General features: G+C 46.9%; 1 pseudogene; it reads left to right on the top strand.

Annotated features, from left to right (window-relative positions):
• The first annotated feature begins 67 nt into the window (after positions 1 to 67).
• On the top strand, positions 68 to 20,652 carry LOC105066565 (proteasome subunit beta type-6 pseudogene; annotated as a pseudogene).
• Positions 20,653 to 22,192: the final 1,540 nt, after the last annotated feature.

Raw genomic sequence — 22,192 nt, 5'->3', positions numbered from 1 at the left:
GCATATAAGTGAGTGTCAAAAGGATGTGATCTGAGGAAGACTCGTCTGGCCATTGCTGGCTTTGAAGATGGAAGCAGGCGTAAGCCAAGGAATGCCGGCAGTCTCCAGAAGATGTGAAAGGTAAGAAAACAGATTTTCTCCTAGAGCCTCCAGAAAGGAACACAGCCCTTCTCACACCTCGATGTCAGCCCAGTGAGATCCATTTGTGTGTTTTAAGCCACTAAATTTGTGGTAATTTGTTATGCAGCCGTAGGGGGGGGCAAGTGCAATTATATAAATGACTGAACTTCCAAGGACTAGAAATAAATTATAGATGGATTATAAGAACAGAGTGAAATACAGTGAGTTGCTCCCCCGCCCCGTGTGTTCACCTTGTAGGTCGCCGAAATGCCTAGGAAGAAAAAGACAGCAAGACCACAGGACCGGCAGGAGCACACAGCTACCCAGGGAGGGATAAAGCCCTGACTGGAGCTGCCCCCAGGATACCTTGAATAGGGGCACGTGCTAAAAATGACAAGAGGTGGAGATCCATCCCAACTGTCAGGTGGGAGCACCCTCTCCCATCTCACCCCCCCCCCCACTGTCCCTGCAGTCACCCAGGTGGGCGGGTGATCACCCTCTTGTTGGTGGCTCCTGCACTGAGCTGCATCCACATTGTCTCTTTTGCTTCCCTGCTATGCTTTTCAATCCCCTGCAGGCTGCTCTAAGCTCCTGTCCCAGGTTGCAGGAGTTGGAGCAGCGCAATCTGCCCTGGGGCTAAATCCCCGGCAACAGCTCCGGCATCGGTTTCCAGATTCAGGGATGGGGCAGAGGAACTGAGCACCCCTTCATCCTTACTCTATTCTTATTGGAAGATCATTCCTGCTTCACATATATCTCATCAGAGGGCCTCCAGGGACAGAGGCAGAGCAAATGCCAGATTTGAAAATTATTTTCCTCCAGCTGTGCATTAATATTTTATTTCAATCTTGCCCCACAGCCTGCTCAAAAGCTTGGAGGGGGTTGCAAAGGTGGAACAGAGCCAAACTGATTTTTGTCCCTGTCCCCAGGCCCCTGCTCTCCCCCACCTCCAGCAGCCTTATCATTTAAATGACAATCCTGCCCTGGAGAGTCCTCCTTTCCTACAGATTGACATACACACAGCACCCCCGCCAGGCCTCAGAGGCTCTTTCCTGGTCAGTTCAGCTTCCACAGAAGCATCCACTCTGACCCACATTCCTGGAACAGTTTCTTTTGCAAATCAGCAGGTTTTAAGCAAACAAGGGCACATTTCAGGACACTGAACTGCACAATTAGCTGAGGGTAAATTTGGCAAAGCATCTGGTCTGCTCACCAAAATGGAAATACAAAAAAAAAAAAAAAAAAAAAGCAGCTCTTAAAATTAAACATTAACTGTGTAAGGTTAAGTCCGTGCAAGTCTACTTGAAATGGCCCAGAGAGGCACTGGCTCTGTACCAGGGGTGGAGGGACTGGGGTCCCTGGGGCTGCTCAGGAGAATCATAATTTGTGGGGACAGATGCTGAACACGGAGACAAACACAATTCAGAAGTGCCAGAAAATGCGAGCAAACAGCCAGTCATCTTCAGTTGGCATTTCCTAAAGTCAACTTCCAGCCAGTTTTAGCGTTTTACTAACTATGAAATTAGAATTGTGCACTGGAATTATTAAAAGGACACACTGGACTAATCAAATTAAAGACAGACTCCCTGATCTCTTGGATCTCAGAACACATATCCTAGATGAAAGCCTCGAACCACTCTTCCCTTGTATAATGCAAGGTCAAAAGTGAGGGTCAATGAACAATCAAAGGGCAATGGAGAGAAGAAAGTGGTGATGGCAAATGTATTCACTATCAGACCCTTCGAGCCGCTTCCATCTCATAAATATCTTTGTTGAAGTTTTGTAATCTGCCCCCTCAGAATCAGAAAGGCCAGGTTAATATAATATTTCCAAACACTGGAGTGAAATAACACATAAAAAGCAAAAAGATCAGGCAAGGTTTTCAGGGGGAAGAGGCAGGGGAGCATGGGAGTCAATATTTTCTTTTCCCCACTTTTGCAGCAATCGGCAGCCCCCGTTAATAGAAATTATGGATCAATTAGGAAAGTCAGGACTGCTCTTTTATCCCTCATTCTGCTCATCTGAGGAATTCTTAGGTAATTATCCATCAGCTGACGTTACAGTATGACCACCCTTTTTGGTCAAAGCCAAACTGTTCCAAACAATGTGAGAAACAGAGGTAGAAACAGAATTTCAGTAGTGATAATACAGACTTAGAGACGTGAAAAAATATCAAAGCACTCAAATCGAAGGTAAAAACTACAAAGAGGTCACATAGAATAAAGAGTCCTAGTGGACCACAAACTGAACAAAAGTCAGCAGGTCTTTAAATGTTAGGAATAATACTTGGGAGCCCAGAAAGAAGATCAGAACATGTATGTGCTATGTATAGCTGGGGGAGTTAGCTACATATGGCTATTTAAATTTAAACGAATTAAAATTAAATAAAATTTCAAATTCAGTTCTTGTCAGCCTAGCCACATTTCAAGTTCTCGGCAGCCACATGTGGCCAGTGGCTACTGTATTGGACAGCACAAGAATAGGACATTTCCATCATTACAGAAAGTTCTATTGGATGCTGCTACTCTAGAGATAGAGGAGCCCTGGAAATAGTCTGGACAAGTACCACCAAGGTCATCGGAAAATGAAACCTTTGAAAGAGGCATTAAAACTAAATTACGTTTCTCAAACTTTGAAAGGAAAAAAGTGAGGAATGACTTTGGGCTTTGAAACTATGATAACTGCTCAGAGAAAAGCAAATCAAAACTACAATGAGGTTGTTACCTCATACCAGTCAGAATGGCCATCATGAAAAAGGCCACAAATGATAATTGCTGGAGAGGGTGTGGAGAAAAGGGAACCCTCCTACACTACTGGTGAGAATGTAGTTTGGCACAGCCCCTATGGAAAACAGTATGGAGATTCCTTAAAAAACTAAAAATAGAGTTACCATGTGATCCAGCAATCACACTCCTGGGCATGTATCTGGAGGGAACTCTAATCCGAAAAGACACATGCACCCCAATGTTCATAGCAGCACAGTTTATGATAGCCAAAACATGGAAACAGCCTAAATGTCCATTGACAGATGACTGGTTAAATATACAGATGTTGTGGTATATTTATACAATGAAATACTACTCAGCCATAAAAAAGAATAAAATTATGCCACTTGCAGCAACATGGATGGACCTGAAGATTGTCACACTAAGTAAAGTAAGCCAAAAAGAGAAAGAAAAATACCATATAATATCACTTATATGTGGAATTTTTTTAAAAAGAAGGGAAGCAAATGAACTTATTTACAAAACAGAGACAGACTCACAGGCATAGAAAACAAATTTATGGTTACCAGAGGAAAGAGGGGTGGGGAGGGATAAATTTGGAGTTTGGGATTTGCAGATACAATCTACTATATGTAAACTAGATAACAAGTCCTACTGCATAGCACAGGGAACTATATTCAATATCTTATAAATAACCTATAATGAAAAAGAATATGAAGAGGAATATGTATAAAACTAGGGGGGGTGGCTATACCGGAGGAGGAAGGTGGCGGCCACCTTGGTAGCTGCTCAGGGAGTGGGGCCAGCACCACCTGGGGGCCTGAGGCCACTGCCCCTGACTGAGAAAACCAGGAAATCTCCACAGGGACCACCATCATGGCCATGCAGTTTGATGGGGATGTGGTTCTAGGAGCTGACTGCAGAACAACCACTGGGTCCTACATCGCCAACTGAGTGACTCACAATTTGACCCCTACTCACAACTGTGTTCTCTGCTGCTGCTCAGGCTCAGCAGCTGATATCCAGGCAGTCGCTGATGCAATCACTTATCAGCTTGGTTTCCACAGCATTGAACTGAATGAGCCTCCACTGGTACACACAACAGCCAGCCTCTTTAAGGAGATACGTTACCGATACCGGAAAGACCTGATGGCAGGAATCATCGTTGCAGGCTAGGACCCCCAAGAAGGGGGGCAGGTGTACTCGGTGCCCATGGCGGGTATGATGGTAAGACAGTCCTTTGCCACTGGAGGCTCTGGGAGCTCCTATATCTATGGCTATGTCGATGCTACCTACTGGAAAGGCATGACCAAGGAAGAGTGTCTGTAATTCACTGCCAATGCTCTTGCTTTGGCCATGGAGCGAGACAGCTCCAGTGGAGGCGCGATCCGCCTGGCAGTCATCCAAGAATCAGGGGTAGAGCGGCAGTTACCTTTGGGAGACCAGATCTCCAGATTCACCATTGCCACCTTACCACCTCCCTGAGCCCTTGGATCCCAGGATACAATAAAAGATAGCCCGGACTGATGCAAAACTCAATAAACAGTTTGTCCACGAGAAAAACTGGGGGAGAGTGGATAGCTCAGTGGTAGAGTGCATGCTTAACATATACAAGATCCTGGGTTCAATCCCCAGTACCTCTATTTAAGTAAGTAAGTAAGTAAATAAACAAAAAAACAAACAAACAAACAAACCTAATTACACCCTCCCCCAAAGAAACCGAACAAGCAAAAATGTCCAGCTCACAAAAAATATAAATAAAAGAAAAAAAACTTAAAAAATAAAACTGAATCACTAGCTGTACACCAGAAACTAACACAACATTGTAAATCAACTATGCTTCCCAAATTACAAAAAAAGAAAAACTATAACTGCTGAGTGAAGACTGGATATTTTCCACTTGTTTGAAGAGCTACAGCAGAGGGGCTTATAAGTTAGTCATAAAGAACCTCTAATTGTGAGGTGACTGGACACTGGAAGGCAAGAGGAAGGAACATTGTCAAATCTGTATCCTGAGAAAGATTTAAAAATAGAGCAGCAACCTGACATCTGGATTTTGTAGTGGGGGTTGAGTAGAATGAACTTTGTCTTAATCACCAATTTGCTTTGATCAGTTCGAGTCCAGGACACAGAAAGCCCAAGTAACAGGCACAGAGGAGGGTAACTGCATGAATCCCAGAGGGTTGGGTTTGCTTTTGGTCCCTCGTATATGGGGACTGAAATCTCAAATCACAGCCTTAGCTTGTGACCTGAAAGTCTGGCCAATTTTGCTTTAACCCAGAGTCCCCTTTCGCTGCAAAGGGAATTAGAAAAGCTCACATCAGGCTTCCCTTTGAGCAGCTCTTTCCATCTTTCTTTGAGAAGCTACAGTGACAGAGTCTGTGGTGACCTCAGACGTGCTGACTAAATTAGCGTGGCTTTAGTGTGGGCCAAGGGAGGAGCCTAGGCTTTGGACCCAGACAGCCCTGGATTCAAGTTCTAGTACATCCTCTTACTGGCTGGGCAACCTTGGGCCAGTCATTTAACCTTTGTATTAGACTTACTCTCTTGGTTGCAAGTAACATTTTCTTTTTAAAAAAATTGAAAATGTGTTGGTTTAAGTACCTGGGAAAACCAAGGCCTTCTCTCCATGTAGAAGGAATCTACATTTTGGCATCTCTCACTTACAGTACTCCTCTTTTGTCACCAATTTTGTTTATTAGTCTCTTCTGGTAGCAACTGACAAAACCCCAACCTAAACTATCTCATGTAAATAAGGAATTTATAGGTTCACACAACCTGGGTGGTTCAAGAGTACAGCAAACTTTAGACGTGGTTGAATCTAGGAGCCCAAATGTTATCTTTCTCTCCATCCTTGGATAAGCTTGTTCTATATGGTGAGTAAGATAACTATCAGAGGTCAAGCCCCAGACTTAACCTGACAAGCCCTCAAGAGACAATGATCCTATCTTCCCTGAAGATATGATCCAGGAAAGCTTCTGATTGGCCCAGTCTGGGTCATTGCCCATTTATGGGCCGGTCACTGACCAAGAGGATGGGGCTTTCTGATTGATCAGGTCTGGGTCACATATTTATTCCTTTTCCTAAGGGTAGACAATAAACCCATACCCAAACTGCATGAGATGAGTTCCTCAGTGAAAAGAAGAGTCTTGCGGACTGTATGGTCCATAACAATGTGCTCACTGCAACTTCTCAATCTTGGTTTCCTCTTCTGTAAAATGGGGATAGAATCTTTTTTTCATAGGACTATTACGAGATTACATGAAGTAAGTTATGTAAAACATCTAGAACATTGCGTAAAAGGTGGTAGCTAATATTTTTGCCAAACAATAATTTACTATTATTTTGTTGAGGACACTTGGTGGCTTTGTAACCTGTCATCTTGGCTAGGCTGGACTACATCTCCCAGAATTCCCTTTCCTGTACATCTCTGGCTAGACTCTCTCTTCTCAGCTGGAAGAGAGATTCACAAGGGAGAAGTGAGTCAGCAGTCATTTTGTAGCTCACACACATTGTCACTCAACCCATGGGTGTGGGGGCAGCAGTCAAGCCTACAACAGTTCCACCCTCTCCTGGAACCTCTTCAGCCTCTCTGACTCCTGGGCCAGGTGTGCATTTAGTTCTGGGACGGAGGGCACCATCTTCTCCTCTGGGACTCTCATACCATCGAATCAGAGGCGGTGAGAACTGAAGTGGGTTTCAGTCCTTCTTGGATTCCACCTCATGCTTGTAGGTTCCTGCTTTTCCTTGTTCTCTACTTTACACCCACCTTCCCTTCCCAACTATCTTCATGGAAGACTTCAAACTCAAGCATTAGAAACAAAGAAAATCGCCTTACAGAGATTCTTCAACCAGCTCCCGTAGCTGTATAAGGTCGAATCCCTGCCAGACAGACACACACACATACACACACACACACACACACACACACACACACACACACCTCTAAGTGGTTCTGTCTCTTTCATTGGACCCTGAATGATGATATCAGAGCCTATTTTTTCTAAATTCCTCCCAATCTCCCTTTTAGGCTTTTGAGGAACAAGACTCTTTGGAAATTGTTTCAAGAGAAGCAAAAATTAGGACAAAACTAAAGCTGACAGTTAAGGCAAGCTTCAAGATTATAATTTTTTAAAAACAAAGCTATAAAAAAAATTAAAATACTATAGCACCGACCACATTCTAACCCCCCCCCATCAGATACACAGTGTATGAAATAAATAGGACCAGCATCCTTTATTATTAATCCTGCATTGGCTTCTGCTCACCCAAGGGCAGTGGCAAAGCGCATGCGAGATGCAATGAGATGTGTGGGCCAAGGGAGGAATTCGACTACTTAAATCAAGCAGGAATTCTTTCCTGTCTAGTTACACATAAGCTTAAGGCCATGGCTGAGGGTATCCGTCACACCCATGTATATGCACCATGGGAATTTCTTGCCATGTACTTCCGGTACTTGGAGGCTTGGCTGGGTCCCCAGTGGCAGCTGTCCAGCACAGTGATCTCTGGATTTCCTCATTCCTGCCCTCTCTGTACAGGAAGCAACAAAGCAGTACATGTTGCTCCCGTCTCTGCTCTGTAGGGAACTCATAACAGGCAACGCTGGCTAAGAAAGGAAGTATTCCCATCCCGTCACATGAACTGAAGTGGACTTAGGAAAAAGTGATTTCACTTTGGGGCTCCATCAAGGGATCTCTCAGGACAGGGAAGCTCAAGGGTGTCTTAAGCTTTCCTCCCAACTCTGTCTTCCTTAGATGTGTCCACCTGAAATTTACCACTAGTGTCATTTATTGTAGACTCAAGTCACAACTGTATGAGATGGTTTAATCATCTTTTTGCCTTTTAACAGTAAATAGAAATGCTTCCAGCCAGGGGTGAGAGATTTAATGGAAGCTGGTGGGGCCTTTGGGGGTGAGGGTGTAGGATCCAGGCAGTGGGGCAAGGGAGCTCTGAGAGAGGGGGCGATGGGTGGGAGTTCCAGGAGCCACCATCACATGAGAGCCTCGGACTGCTTTGGTGGTGCACGGGGCTGTAGGTCGGGGGTCCCTCAAGGCAGGAGAGGGCACATGAGGAATGGAGAAAGACCCTGAGTGTCCGTCAGCCACAGCTCGGCCTAAGGACACATAGCCTTCCTCCATATGCCCTTCCTGCCTCGTATCTCAGTAGTTTCACGCGGCACGTCAGGGGCCTGGCCCATGTCCTCTGTGATGGTCAGTCAGACGCTTCTGGCTTCCTGACTCCAATCCTCAACCTCTTCTCTGATTCTACCTGCAGTCTGTGGCAGCCTCACCCTGATAGCATCTTGCCTCTAGAGCGAGCCTTCGTCTCTTGCTTCCTCTATTTGGGGATTACGGTGATGCTGTGGACACTAGTGGGAGCTCCCCTGAACTCCTCAATGCACAGCCCTGACATGCAGGGGAGCTAATGCCTCCAATGGGCCCCTCAAACAGTGGGCAACAGAAGCTGCTGCTGAATGTCCCTTCTGGCTGATCGTTGGGTGGACGGTCCTGAGAGGACCCAGGTGGGATTCAGCTCCACCTACAAAGTGATGACCTTGATAACACACCTACACTGGCTTTTTTCCCTTCCCTCCCCTTCCCCAGTGCCTTACTTCTGCTCCCCGGGATCACCTGCCACATAAACTACCTGCACACCATCTCTGATCTTGGGCTCAGCCTTCTAGAGGGGGGCACCCAGGATAGGAAAAATTGCATTTCTGTGTAATCTTAATAAATCCCAGGGCCCCACGAGGCTCAGTCTTAGCAGGAAGTCCAACACACAGTCCAGTAAAAAATAACGGCACTGCGAAAAAGAACTTCAACCTTAAGTATTTATAAAGACACATCCAAGAGGAGCCAACACTTTGTAAATTCTCCTTGTCCAGGTCCCAAACCATCTCACGGTTACTCCGGCCCCTTCTGCATGTCATTCTTGCTCTTCTTCTCCACCTCTTTTACTGCATGAATGCATTTAACTTCTCTGGCTTAAATCACACTCACACACACGTTCACTTCCCAATCTCTCTGAGAAGCTGTCCTCCTGATTCCGCTTCCCTGAAGAGCCAGCAGCAGACTTCCTCAGTGGTGGTGGGGGAATGGGGGACTCCTGCACCCTCCCGACGCCCTCCTCCTACGGTTCTGGGATAACAGTTAGACTGCAAGCTTTCAGGTGTAAACATAGAGTCTAGCTTGCATAGTCCCAAGATAGAAGCCCACAGCAAAACTGCAGGGAGACAACAGTTTTCCTATCGTGATGCAGATAGAAATTGGCCTTTTGTACCATGTGATCAAGGAAATAACTAAAACTTCCAGCCCCAGGGCCAAGGGGCTCCCTGTCTTGTTTGGTACAGTGTCCCTGTTTGCTGCACACCAGCATATAGACCACCCCAGTTGGGCAGGTGGGGGAGATAGGCCGCCGGGGACCAGGGCCCCCACGCTGCGGTGGGTCCTGAGAACACATGGAGAGCTGGTTCCCTCTTGGCCTCTAATGAACACGAGCCCAGCTTGACATTCTCCTGCACATTCTTACATTTTCCAACTGCCTCCCTGCCGCCTTCCACACATTCCTCAACATGGCAATTAATTGTTCTCTGCTGTTCGGCTGCACTGGTGTGCACAGCCACGCCTGCAGTCTCGCTTTGTTCCCAGTTTACTCAGTGCCTGTCCCTGGCTGTCCCTCAAAAACCAGACAAAGCCAGCCAGCTGCAGACCCAGCAGTCAGCGAGCCCGGCAGTGGCATTCCAGAGGCCAGAAGGAAGCCCACCGGGTGCCCGGAGAGGGCCCATTCTGCGGCTTTCTCCTCCGCACAATGGACAGGCTCTGAGGAAGGAAACGTGAGCTCTGGGCTTGGCAGCGGGGCAGGAGGCTCTTGTTAACAGCTTGCCTTCCTGTTTATATGGGGTCTGGCAAAGCTGTTAATTTCTCTCATGGAGGTGACAAATGGGAAAACCAGCCTGGAAAACAGCCTCTGAGCGACTCCTTGAAGCAAGAAAGCAGGAGGCTAGAAGTCAGGGAAGGGACCCTCTTGGGTTCTCAGGCCTGCTGAAAAGCACATCGTGTGCTTAGCTGTCCCTCCAAGAAGATGCACTGAGCCCCATCGTGTGGGCACACCTCTCTTTCTGACTTCCCACCGAAGTGTCCCACGACAAAAATGGTAAAGTCCCTGTGGAGTGAGCACCTGCCTCAGGACCTGTGGAGTCTGTCGCCATCATCCCCGAGTGATCCCTGATCAGGGTCTGAAGCTGAAACCACTCCAGGAAATACACCAGGATTCAGTGGCCCCTGCCTGCTGCTTCCTCCAGGCATCCTAAACCCTGAGCAGCGTTTCTCCACCCTGGCTATCCATTGGAAGTACCTAGAGGAGACTCTGATTTATTGTTCTGGGGAGGGACCTGGGCGCTGAGCTGTTTTAAAAGCTCCTCACATGATTCTAATGAGCAGCTAGCACTGAGAATTCCAGGGAGGAAAAACTTTTCCTCTACCCTCTTAGATTCTGTATTAAGGGACTGCAAATTTAACTGACAACTACAGATTAACAAGAGAAAAGGAAGACAAATTTATTAATATTTTATGTGCACAGGAGCTCACATAAGTGAAACTCAAAGTAGTTAGATTTGGGAGCCTATATACCCTTCTTAACAAAGGAAAGAGGGTTTGGGCTTCCCAGGACAATAAATTAAGGGGAAATGACAAAGAAATATATGGAGAAAACTAGTGGAAGATAAGGTTAATTTTTAAAAATTTATTATTATTATTTTTTATTTTGGGGGGAGGTAATTAAGTTTGTTTGTTTGTTTTAAGGGAGGTACTGGGGATTTAACCCAGGACCTCATGCATGCTGGGCATGCATTCTACCCCTGAGCTACACCCTCCCCCTGGTAAGAGTAATTTTAGTAAGGTTGGCTTGTGTAGACTCATCTCGATGTCAACTCTGGTGATAAGAGTCTCTTTCCTCTTCCTGGTATGGGAACAGGTATGTCTTCAAAAGGGAAATGTATGCCCTGCTTTTAGGTGGATAAGGGGAGGGCAGAGAACGCTTGCTGCATCTACTACTTCTCAGTGGCCTTAAACTCAATGCCTTATTCCACAGTGGCGTATTTTGGGGTGGCATAACCTGATGCCCTTCCAGAACTACTATAAAAATTGTTGTTGTTTTTATTATCAATTATTATTTGAAGTAAAGTGCTAGCTTATTTCAAAAGGCCATTTGTAAGGGTAGGGATGGAGGCAAGGAATGAGATGAGGAGGAAGTGGATTCCAATAGTTGCAGCCCCTTGCTGGGGTGAACAACAGTCCAGTATGACTGGGATTGGGACGTGGGTTTGGGGAAGTGTTCCTGGGATGTGGGACATTGGGTGCTAACACTGGGAAAGTCAGCCACCCACTAGCTCTGAGGGCACCGTGGGTTCCCAGGGCCTCTGAGCCTCTTGAAGAAAGGGCTGGGGTTATTCACGCTCATGTTTCTGGGTATCTGCCATGCAGTAGGTGCTCATTACCCAGTTCTTGAATTTGCTGCCTCCTGTTTAATTCAACTAAGGCCCCAAGCTGCTGATATTTTATGCAGGAACGTTACCATGCTTTCCCCACCTGGAGAAGGACGTAGTGTTATTCGTTCTAGAGAGAGAAGCGGCTTCAGAGTGGGTGGGAGAGCAGGTTGTTGGCTGAGCTTTGGGAGAGTGTTTGTAAGTCTGTGGACCCAGAACACCACGGCTGCAAACAGCGCAGAGAAATGGAGTTATTCTCATCACAGCTCATTTAAATATCCCTAGGCACACAATTCCTATCAAAGGAGCTGGATGACAAAAATTAGCAATTTTGGAAGTTTTGTCTCTTATGGAAGGAAAATCAAAATCCTCTCCCTCTCTCCTCTCTCTCTGCTTCAGTTTTACATGGAGAGTGAACAAGGATTTGTGGAGAGCACTGCAGCTCTCTCCTCAGTCCCCTGGAGGGCTGTCAAAACCTGACAAGTAGGCCCCCCACCAAGCTGACAATGAAGGCCTCCCCATCCCCCAACACTGGTCTCCTCCCATCCTCAGTGTGGCCACCTTGGTCCCTGCATGGCCCTGGGGACCTGCCAATCACCTGTCTGGGAGGTTCCTCCCCAGCCCCTCTTACTTCTACTCCTTCTGCAATGGTCAACTTGAGCCTAGGCTCCCCCAGGAAGTCTACCTTTCTCCTCTCTTCTGGAAGTTTCCAAAGGAAGCAGAGTCCATATCACACTGTCCAGCATCCCTCTGTTATTCCTTCTGGAAGTAACCTGGTAATTTGTTCTGCCAACATTTCCTTTGCTGATATATTCTCTGCCCGCCCATCTCAGTCCTCATGCTCCCTGGACCATGTGAAAACCTGGGTGGCTGTGGTCTGCCCAGCTGCTCACCTGCTCACCATGACCCATAGTCAGTAAGAAAGAAATTTGGGTGGGGATAGACGAGCATCGTGTAGGGTCTGCTGCCATCAGGCCCTGGGTGCGAGTTCTCTGTGTTGGGATCCCTCCAGAACTTCTAGGCCACAGGCTGTCTGCATAACATTCCACTATGAACATTCCACTATGTTCTCAGCTCCCAAACCTCGGCTGGATCCTCAGCTCAGCCCCACAGGGAGCAGCTGAGCATAGGTTCAGGAGCCTGACTTTGAAGTCAGCTTCCCAGGTTTTGGCTGTATGGCTAGATCCTCCTGATACCTCAGTTTTCTCATCCATAAAATGGGGATAATATGGTACAGAATTCACTGGATTATTGGGAGGATAAAGTGGCCTATTTTTGTTCAAGCAATTAGAACAGTGCTTGAGACGTAATGCATGAGGATATTATTAGTTAACATTCTTCTGATAGAAGGGAGAGAGGCCACCTGGTTTGTATGAATCCTGGGCCCTGAAGTTTTCCCATCTCTAGGTTTGGTTCTTACTGTTAGAGGCATTTCTGGCCTCTCTAGGAACTTCTCACCCCAGCCACTCCTTGGTTTCCTTCTGTGCTGTCCTGTGCTTCCCCAAGAGGTCAGCCAGGGCCAAGTTCTAAAAAGGTCTTTAATTGCCACCCTGGTATAGTCTACTTCTAATTTGTTTTGAATATGTTAGTCTTGATCTCGCAAACCTCTGTGTGCTTCTCAAGGGAAGCAATTCTGTCCTATGCAATCTCTTTGTTTCCCAACTATGCCTAACTTAGTCATAGGCATTGGATGAGTGACACATTTGAACCTGGAAGAACTCAAAAGCCCTTTTCCACACCCTCCACCACTGCCTAATGTCCATGAGACCAGAAGTAACACTTGGACCCCTTGACCTTGGACATCTGGGTCTGGAACAGGCAGGTTGGCAAATACACCTGCCTTGGATTTTGGTAAGTGGGATTGTGGAGTGACAACCCACAGGACTTAGCCCTGGCCTCCGTCCACTCTCGGAGGTTTGGAGTAAGCCCAAATAGCTTTATTGGGAGACAGTTAGGGGAGATGGCAGCCAGAGCCAATAAATAGACATCCTCTCTCCCTCAGTTTTATTTCTTCAGCATTGCACCAAAATAATGCTGAGCCTAGAGTCTGCAGGAATAAACTAGACACAGGCCATGAAGGGGCTATAATTCCAGGCTGCAAGGAAAGTCCCTGGGCTCAGCTGTGGTTCCCCATGGCCACCCTTATTTCACCAGAAAGAGAGACATTGGTGGCATCTCTAGAGTCTACTGTCATTTTAGAGCCTCTGCTGGAAATGCTTTTAGATTAGCATTAAGTCTGTGTTATCCTTGAAAAGACTGGCTGAGTAATAAGTGAGTTAACCTATCCTACTTTCCAGAAAGAACTCTAAATTCCGCCTACTTCTCTGAACAGAATATCTGTATTCCCACCCACACTCTCAGCTACCCTCTGTGGAGGATGAAACCTCGCCAAGTTCTGCTTTAGTGCTGCTGCTCCTGGGGCCGTGGGCTGGTCCCCCATTCCAGCCAGGGTCCTCCTCTCTGAGCCTGAGTTCTTGCTCTGCTCCAGTATAGATAAAGGCAGGTTAATGGGGCTGAGAGTCCTTCTGCCAGACTGGCTGAAACACCACAGCCTTACTGCAGTCCTCAGCCCTTGGAGAAGAGTGAAGAAGTTAAACGCTTTGCTGTGCAGAAACTGTCAGCAAACAACAAGGCAGGCTGGCCCCCACCTGCCACACACCATATTACTGCTTGGGCGGCCAGGCTCAGCCTGTCCCTTGTCTGAAAGGCCCTCCCTTCTCCTAGGCACCTGCTGATCCTGCTATCTCTCAACACTCAGCCCTAGCCCTTTCCTCTCTTGTATCTATTCATTCCAGATGTGTTTATTGAGCACCTGCTGAATTTCAGCAAGTGGACTAGGAATGGATATGCAAAGATGAAACTCACAGGCCCCACCAGCGAGGAGCTTCTAATTTAGGAAGCCTTCTGACACCACTGCAGTCGACCAGCATCTGCCCTTTTTTGAACTCCTTTGAATATCACCTGGTTGGTCTAGCCTTGGTTTTTGTTAATATTATCCCCAACTCACAGATGAGTCCCTGAGAAGTTAAGAGCATTGTCCAAGGTCACTGAGTCAGTTGTAGCCCTGAAGTGCTCCAACTGCTGTCTGTGTTGGTCTTATGTTCCCAGTATGTCTCTAAGCTTCCTGGGAGGTGGACCAGACACCTCGGCTCCTCTAACCCACAGCCTTCCAGTCACTCCTTTGCACACATTAAGTGCCCAACAAAAGCTGATGGCTTGCTGATTACTCTCGGGCTGGCCCAAGGTCAGGGGCCTGCTCTGCCTGGGACCCCGCAGACCAGACCTGCTCCATAAGAGGCTGAGTTTCTTCCCCTATTGCCTGGCCTCACACGCACATTCCCTCGGTGTGGCCTCCTTTTCCACCTCCAGGAGGGGACTCATATCTCACTGTTGCAAATGGACTTTGCTCGCTCCAAAGGCATGATTCTCAGGACAGGGCCCAGTGAGAAGCCCTCGGGGTGGCAGAGCTTTAGGTAAGTAGAGGACTTGGTTGCAGTCTTCTTCCTCAAGAGAAAATCAAGTTACCCCGATTTCTTTTTTTCCATTTGTGGGGAACAGGAGATAGTAAAGAAAGTTGACTTATTTATATGGGGAGAACTACAAAACACTGACTAAGGAAATGAAAGACGACTTAAAGAAATGGAAAGATATCCCATGTTCTTGGATTGGAAGAATTAATATTGTTAAAATGGCCATACTACCCAAAGCAATCTACATATTTAATGCCATCCCTATCAAATTACCCAGGGCATTTTTCACAGAACTAGAAAAAATATTCCTCAAATTTATATGGAATCACAAAAGACCCAGAATTGCCAAAGAAATACTGAAGAAAAAGAACAAAGCTGGAGGAATAACCCTCCCAGACTTCAGACAATACCACAGAGCTACAGTAATCAAAACAGTATGATGTTGGTACAAAAACAGACATATGGATCAATGGAACAGAATCGAGAGCCCAGAAATAAATACACAAACATTTGGTCAATTAATCTTTGACAAAGGAGGCAAGAACATACAATGGAGTAAAGACAGTCTCTTCAGCAAATGGTGTTGGGAAAACTGGACAGCTGCATGTAAATCAATGAAGTTAGAACACCATACACAAAAATAAACTCAAAATGGCTTAAAGACTTAAACATAAGACATGATACTATAAACCTCTTAGAAGAAAACATAGGCAAAACATTATCTGACATAAATCTCAGCAGTGTTCTCCAAGGGAAGTCTACCTAGGCAATAGAAATAAAAGAAAAAATAAACAAGTGGGACCTAATTAAATTTATAAGCTTTTGCATAGCAAAGAAAACCACAAGCAAAACAAAACAACCTACAGAATGGGAGAAAATATTTGCAAAAGATGAGACTGACAAGGGCTTAATTTCAAGAATATATAAACAGCTCATACAATTTAATGAGAAAAAAAACAATCCAATCCAAAAATAGGCAGAGGACCTAAACAAGAAATTCTCCAGTGACAACATACAACTGGCCAACAGATACATGAAAAAAAAAATGCTCAGTATTGCTAATTATCAGAGAAATGCAAATCAAAACTACAATGAGGTATCACCTTGCACCAGTTAGAATGGCGTCATTCAGAAGCCCACAAGTAGGAAATGCTGGAGAGGGTGAGGAGAAAAGGGGACCCTCCTACACTGTTGGTGGGAATGTAGTTTGGTGCAGCCATTATGGAAAACTATATGGAGATTCCTTAAAAAACTAAAAATAGACTTACCATATGATGCAGCAATCCCACTCCTGGGCATATATCCAGAGGAGATTTTAATTAAAAAAGATACATGCCGGGGGAGGGTATAGCTCAAGTGGTAGAGCACATGCTTAGCGTGCACGAGGTCCTGGGTTCAATCCCCAGAACCTCCTCTAAAAATAAATAAGTAAATCTAATTACCTACCCCCCCCCAAAAAACAACCAAAAGATACATGCCCCCCAATGTTCATAGCAGCACTATTTACAATAGCCAAGACATGGAAACAACCTAAATGTCCATTGACAGATGACTGGATAAAGAAGTTGTGGTATATTTATACAATGGAATACTACTTAGCCATAAAAAATAATAAAATAATACCATTTGCAGCAACATGGATGGACCTAGAGACTGTCATTCTAAGTGAAGCCAGAAAGAAAAAGAAAAATACCATATGATACCACTTACATGCAGAATCTTAAAAAAAAAAAACCACACATGAACTTTTTTGCAAAACAGAAACAAACTCTCAGACATAGAGAACAAATCTGTGGTAACCAGTGGGGGAAGGAGATAAATTGGGAGTTAGAGATTTTCATATACTAACTGATATGTATATAGAATAGATAAACAAGTTCATGCTGTATAGCATAGGGAACTGTATTCAATATCTTGTAGTAACCTACGGTGAAAAAGAATATGAAAACGAATATATGTATGTTCATGGATGAATGAAACATTATGCTGTACACCAGAAATTGACACAACATTGTAAACTGACTATACTTCAAGAAAAATACATACACACAAAAATTCCAGAAAGAAAGCTAACTTTTCTTCCAGAGGAAAATTCTTGGGCAGCTCCTGGTGAGGGGCTGTGGTCTTGCCAGGAGAACACAACATGAGGAGGAGTCTGTGGAACTGTGCCCAGAGCTCAAGTGGACCCAGCCCCCAATGGTAGGCCAGACACAGCAAAGTCACCAAGGACCCTGTGTGCCTGGGCCTCTGGTGAAGAAGGTCAGGCCTGGTTGTCATCCAGCCAAAAGCTACTGTGCCTGTGAAAATGTTCATCCACAGCCACAGCATCGCTTGAAATGCCACAGGCCAAAGTCTACCTGGGGGTGTTTGTTCTCTAAGGGTAGCTGGCCCCAGGCAGGGGAATTGAGGAAGCAGGCAGTGAGGAGTCTGCATGGGAACGTTGAGATTTCAGGATTTGAGTCAGAACCTTATTGAAGATTTGTTTGTCGTCTTTGTGGAAATTTAAATGTCCATTTAATTCTATCTCCAGAACTGGCCCCAGTATCTGGTCATATGGGAGAGAGATTTTAGGGCCTTGGAATTAAATCCTGGGGGTAGAGGAACAGGGAGGGAAGGGCTCAGAATGGAGAGAAAGAAGATGCCCCCATCCCCCAACACAAACACACACACATACAGAGGTGGTCAGTGTGGCGGGGGCAGCTGACTAATAATGAGGTGGGAAGCCCCATAAAAAGACCTGCAGGACCCCTAGGCAGGGCCACTACTCTCCTGCCAGCACCATCCGGTTCCCTGGCCCAGTGGATTTATCTCACTTTCTGCCTCTGAAACGGCTAACTTCTAGGAAAGTGGAACTTACCCCTAAAATTCTATTGGTTCCCTGATCTGACTCCTGATTGGCCCATTTGTAGTGCTGTATTTGCATGGAGCTCACTCCTGACTGGCCCATTTCCCTCACTCCTAATTGGTCCATTACCCTCACTCCTAACTGGTCCATTTCTCTCACTCCTGATTGGTCCATTTCTACAAAGCTTATTCCTAAATAGTCACTTTTGTTATACCTTATTTGCATATGATGTTACAAAACGTTGTAAAGTCTAGACTGGTAGCCTATAAAAGCCTGTGTAAACCTACAGATGGGGTCCAGAGCTTGGAGTGTTAACTCCTCTGGGCCCGCTAGTGTAATAAACCTGAGTTCTCCAACTCTCCGGGTGCTGCTTGGTCTCTTGCCTGGATCCAGGTTGGTGTCACAAGTGAGCTGTAACACCAAGATGTCACACACTTTTCTGCAACATTTCGGACTAATTACACCAAAGGGAAGCCAGCCACCTGTTGGGCTATCTTCCTAGAGCTCGCAGACCTCAGAGGTGACCTTGCTTTCAGGCCCAGGGAGATGAGAGGATACGCCCTGAAGAGTATTCAGAGCCAGGAGGACATCAGGGTGCAAAGGTGGAGGTCCTAGGGCTGGGGGTGGGGTGAGGAGGGAGATGGGCTTTCTCAAGGGTGGGGACGGGAGAGATACTACACAGCTTGAGACCAACTGGCAGCTGGTCGGCTGGACCAAGGCTAGCCAGGTGGTGATGGCCAGGAGACAGCCTGCTTCTAGGGCACCAGACACTGCCTCTTCCCAGAGATCACAAAGCCTTCTGCCACCAGAAAAGCCATCCAGGCCTTCTTGTATACTTTGCTCCTCTCAGGAGCCAGGGATGTGCTGCCTCCTCCTGTCTCCCTGACCTCACCGACTATACTCAGCACAACAGCCACAAATTTTCTAAATGCTATTTGCCTGCCATCACCTGGCAACAGGCAACAGGCAGAATGAGTAACCCTCACCTTTATTTTAATTTTGTTTTCTTGAAATAAAGTTCCTTAGAAAGAACTCTGAATGTGAGGAGAAATCCTAATTTTGTAACACCATCAAATGTTTCCAGTTTTCAGGGCAAGTCAGTCTCTGGATTTTTAATTTAAAACACAGAACAAAAAAAAAAAAAAAAAAAGGAAAAAAGAGATTTAACTGAAAACGACCTCAGAAAGAAGCTAAATTAGCCCATGCAGTTTAAAAATGAAGAGAAAAGTCTCAGCAGAGTTCACACTTCCCCTAGATCCCACGTGGGATGGAGCCAGGTGACCTCCCAGCCTTGCTCACCACATCATCCCACCCTCAGCCCATTTTGAGGGAAGAGCTTAGCAGTGTCTTCAAGCCCAACCACTCCTCCTGGGCCTAACCTGAGGCTGGACTGTGCCACTAGCCATTTTAGGGAAGTACATTCTTGTATACTGGGAGTTACCTGTATAGCTATCAATTTATACAAAATAAAAATTAAAGCCAGAAAGAAAGAAAAATGCCGTATGATATCGCTTATATGTGGAATCTCAAAAAAAGGACACAAATGAACTTATCTACAAAACAGAAACAGACTCACAGACAGAACAAACTTATGGTTACCAGAGGTTAAAGGGGGTGGGAAAGGATAAATTGGGAATTTGAAAATTGCACCTCTTGGGGAGTGATGGAAATATTGGCTATCTTGATTGTGGTGGTGTTTTCACGGGGGTATACATCTATCAAAATTCATCAAATTGTACATCTGAAATACGTGTAGTTTACTGTATAAGAACCATACCACAATAAAGGTGTTTTAAGAAATTACACGTGTGCCTGAAATAACATAAAATGCATTTGTGCTTTTTTTTGCGGGGGGTGGGGGGGCGATAAAGGTGGCTTTTGGTTTGGCCCCCTGTGGATGCCTTGACAGAAGGTAAAAGAGGTGGCTGCCTGCCATGGCTGGGCCTGACATGACGGAGAACTCCGCTGACCCCACGGTGCACGTTCAGAGACAGAGTGTGGGGCTCGTAGGTTACCTTTCAGTCCTGTTCCAAGGCCAACACTTAGTTCTGTCAAACTCTCCTCATCGCCTCTAGCAAGCCTCCGCCCACACTGAAGGCTCCTTTACTCAGTTCTCCAGCAGAGATACTGGGTGGACAACCGTCCTTCAGGTCAGACTTGCCAGCACACAGAAATCTAAGCATCCTGGGGTCTGTCCCATGGGAATGCTCTGCCTCATCAGCCAGTCTGTGTGTTCTCACAGTGAGGGATCTTACACTCTTCTCCCCCGTGTTTCAGAGGAGTGTCTGCGATGCAGACTCGTCTCCACTCTGACAACCTACTCCCCCAACACCCACATACACACCAGTTCTACCCAGCAATCAGGTGACAAACATGGGGATAGCTCAAGGCAGGGCCCTGGTGATAGCTCTGCTGGAAGATACTGTTTTTTTAAGGTGATGACTATGACAGTCCCTTGGACTTCGGGCTAAATGTTAAATGAAGATGTGGAGCCCCTCAGCCTTTTATTTTGGGGTGCAGGCCAGTGAAGCAATGCACTGACCTACCCCCACCCCCTCGCCCCACACACAACCCTGGCTTCTTTGTGACAGCAGGGAGGAGGGGGTGCCGGCGTCTCTGCAGGACGGCGCAGAAGAGCCAGGATTACGGCCCATCTTGGCCAGGGATGAGATGGAAGGGAACTTCTGTAAAACAGGAAAGGAAACAACTCCAGCCCCGCACACTGGCCAGAGCCGCCCCAAGCCCGGGCTCTCCCCAGCTCCAGGCCTGCTGTTACCACCGGTGACCCTGAGCCTTGGGAACCAGGCCCAGCCGACCTTCCCACCGATGGTGCTGTGGATTTGGTTCCTCTGAAAGAGGTCCTGAGTCGACAACACCTGTCACAGTGCGGACCCGCTCTCTGACGAGAAGAGAAAGCAGCCAGAGATGGCATGGGAGAGGCCAGCAGCAGACAGGCCCCTGTGGAAGGTCACCTGCCGCTGGGGCCCTGCCACCTGGCCCTTGGATAGTGGGAATCTCTGGGAACACTTTTGCTTCCGGAGCTTGGAGAAGCCCTGTGGGCCGCAAACTCCCAGCTCTCCCAGCTCTCCCAGCCCTGCGTCATCACAGCCACACCTGGTCCTGCAGCCAGAAAACAGAACCGCTGCATTTCAACCAAAGGGCCTGAGAGTTTGAGAGGATTCAAACAGGGCCGTGAGTGGGCAGTCTTTACATGAGGCTCAGCAGAACAAAGTGGGGTCGAGCTCTGCCAGGAACCAGAAGAAAAGAAACCTTCAGTTGGCAGCTGGGGCAGAGGCCCACGGTCTCCCTGGGTGAGGCTTCCCAGAGTGTTTTGACCAGACCATTCCAGAAGTCTCCAAGGTGTTTCCGAGTTCCCATATTTATAGAATGCTCAAGTAGGAAGGTTCATTTGGTGGGATTTTTTGCAAGTCCTTTCTCCTCTCTAGTCCAGTTTGCTTATCTGTACAAAGAGATTGGACCAGATCTGTAGGCCTCAACTCTGTCTGCACATGGAAACCACCTGGGGATACTGTGATCATGGGCTCGTGATGTCGGAGATTGCTTCAAAGTAATCCAGGGTGCAGGTGTTGGGGGAGTCCATGGAGGAAGTGTTGTTACAAGACTGGCCAAGAGTTGGAAATTGTTTGAGCAGGGTGACGGGCCAGTGGGGGTGGGGGTAGGGTAGGAAATGTTGTTCCATTCATTCTATGTTTTTCAGAATAAAAAGTTTAAGAAAATGATAACTGATGCCCTAAAATCAGTTATGCCTGGGTCTCACCTGGAATCTATTAAATTGGAATGTCGAGGGGATGGGGCCCTGGCACAGGGGTTTAAGGAGTCCCCAGGTGATTCTGCTGTGCAGCCAGAACTGAGAACACTGGACCAGAAACTCCCCGTGGTCCTCACCTGCAGCTGAGCCACCCAAACCTTCCACCAGGCATAGCAAGTCATATTCTGGTCCCATTTGCTTTAACTTCCTGCTACAGGAGCCCTTCCTCTCAGAGGGGAGATGATGGGGGCTGCTCTAAGAGCAGGAGGCCTTCACCTGGGTCCTCCAGTCAGTTAGGCCTGCCCTGTTTATGGTAGGTCCTCAAATCGGCTGCTCCCCAAGGCCTCCAGGGCCACCTGTGCCAGCTCAGGGAGGGTGGGGCGGCTCCTCTAGGCGTGTCAGGAGGCTCAGGACAGGACCACTCCCTCACCCACACAGTGAGCCTGAACTCCAGCCTCATTTGCAGTCTCCTCGTGTGGCCATGCCGTCGGGCCTCCCACCTCCCAGAACTCAGCAAGTCACATTCCTGTCACATTTGGTTTGACTTCCTAGCGGACGCTGAATGTCCCTGGACTGCTTCCCAGCATCCTTTTCTTCCCCTGTTGCATTTCAGCATCTGGGACCAGGAAGCAGCATAAAGGTTTGGATTTCCACACGGGATGTTCAGCTTCCTGGGGCCCCTGAGAGTTTCCACCTGCCTTCCCTGCCCCACCCCTCTGCCCAGAACACCAACGGCAACACCGCCTCCCCCTCAACCTCCCACATCACCGTCCATGATTC

The sequence above is a fragment of the Camelus bactrianus genome, chromosome 15 (genome assembly GCF_048773025.1).
Source record: "Camelus bactrianus isolate YW-2024 breed Bactrian camel chromosome 15, ASM4877302v1, whole genome shotgun sequence".
Classification (NCBI taxonomy): domain Eukaryota; kingdom Metazoa; phylum Chordata; class Mammalia; order Artiodactyla; family Camelidae; genus Camelus; species Camelus bactrianus.
The sequence above is the reverse complement of the archived record's forward strand: the minus strand, read 5'-3'. Positions and strand labels throughout refer to the sequence as shown.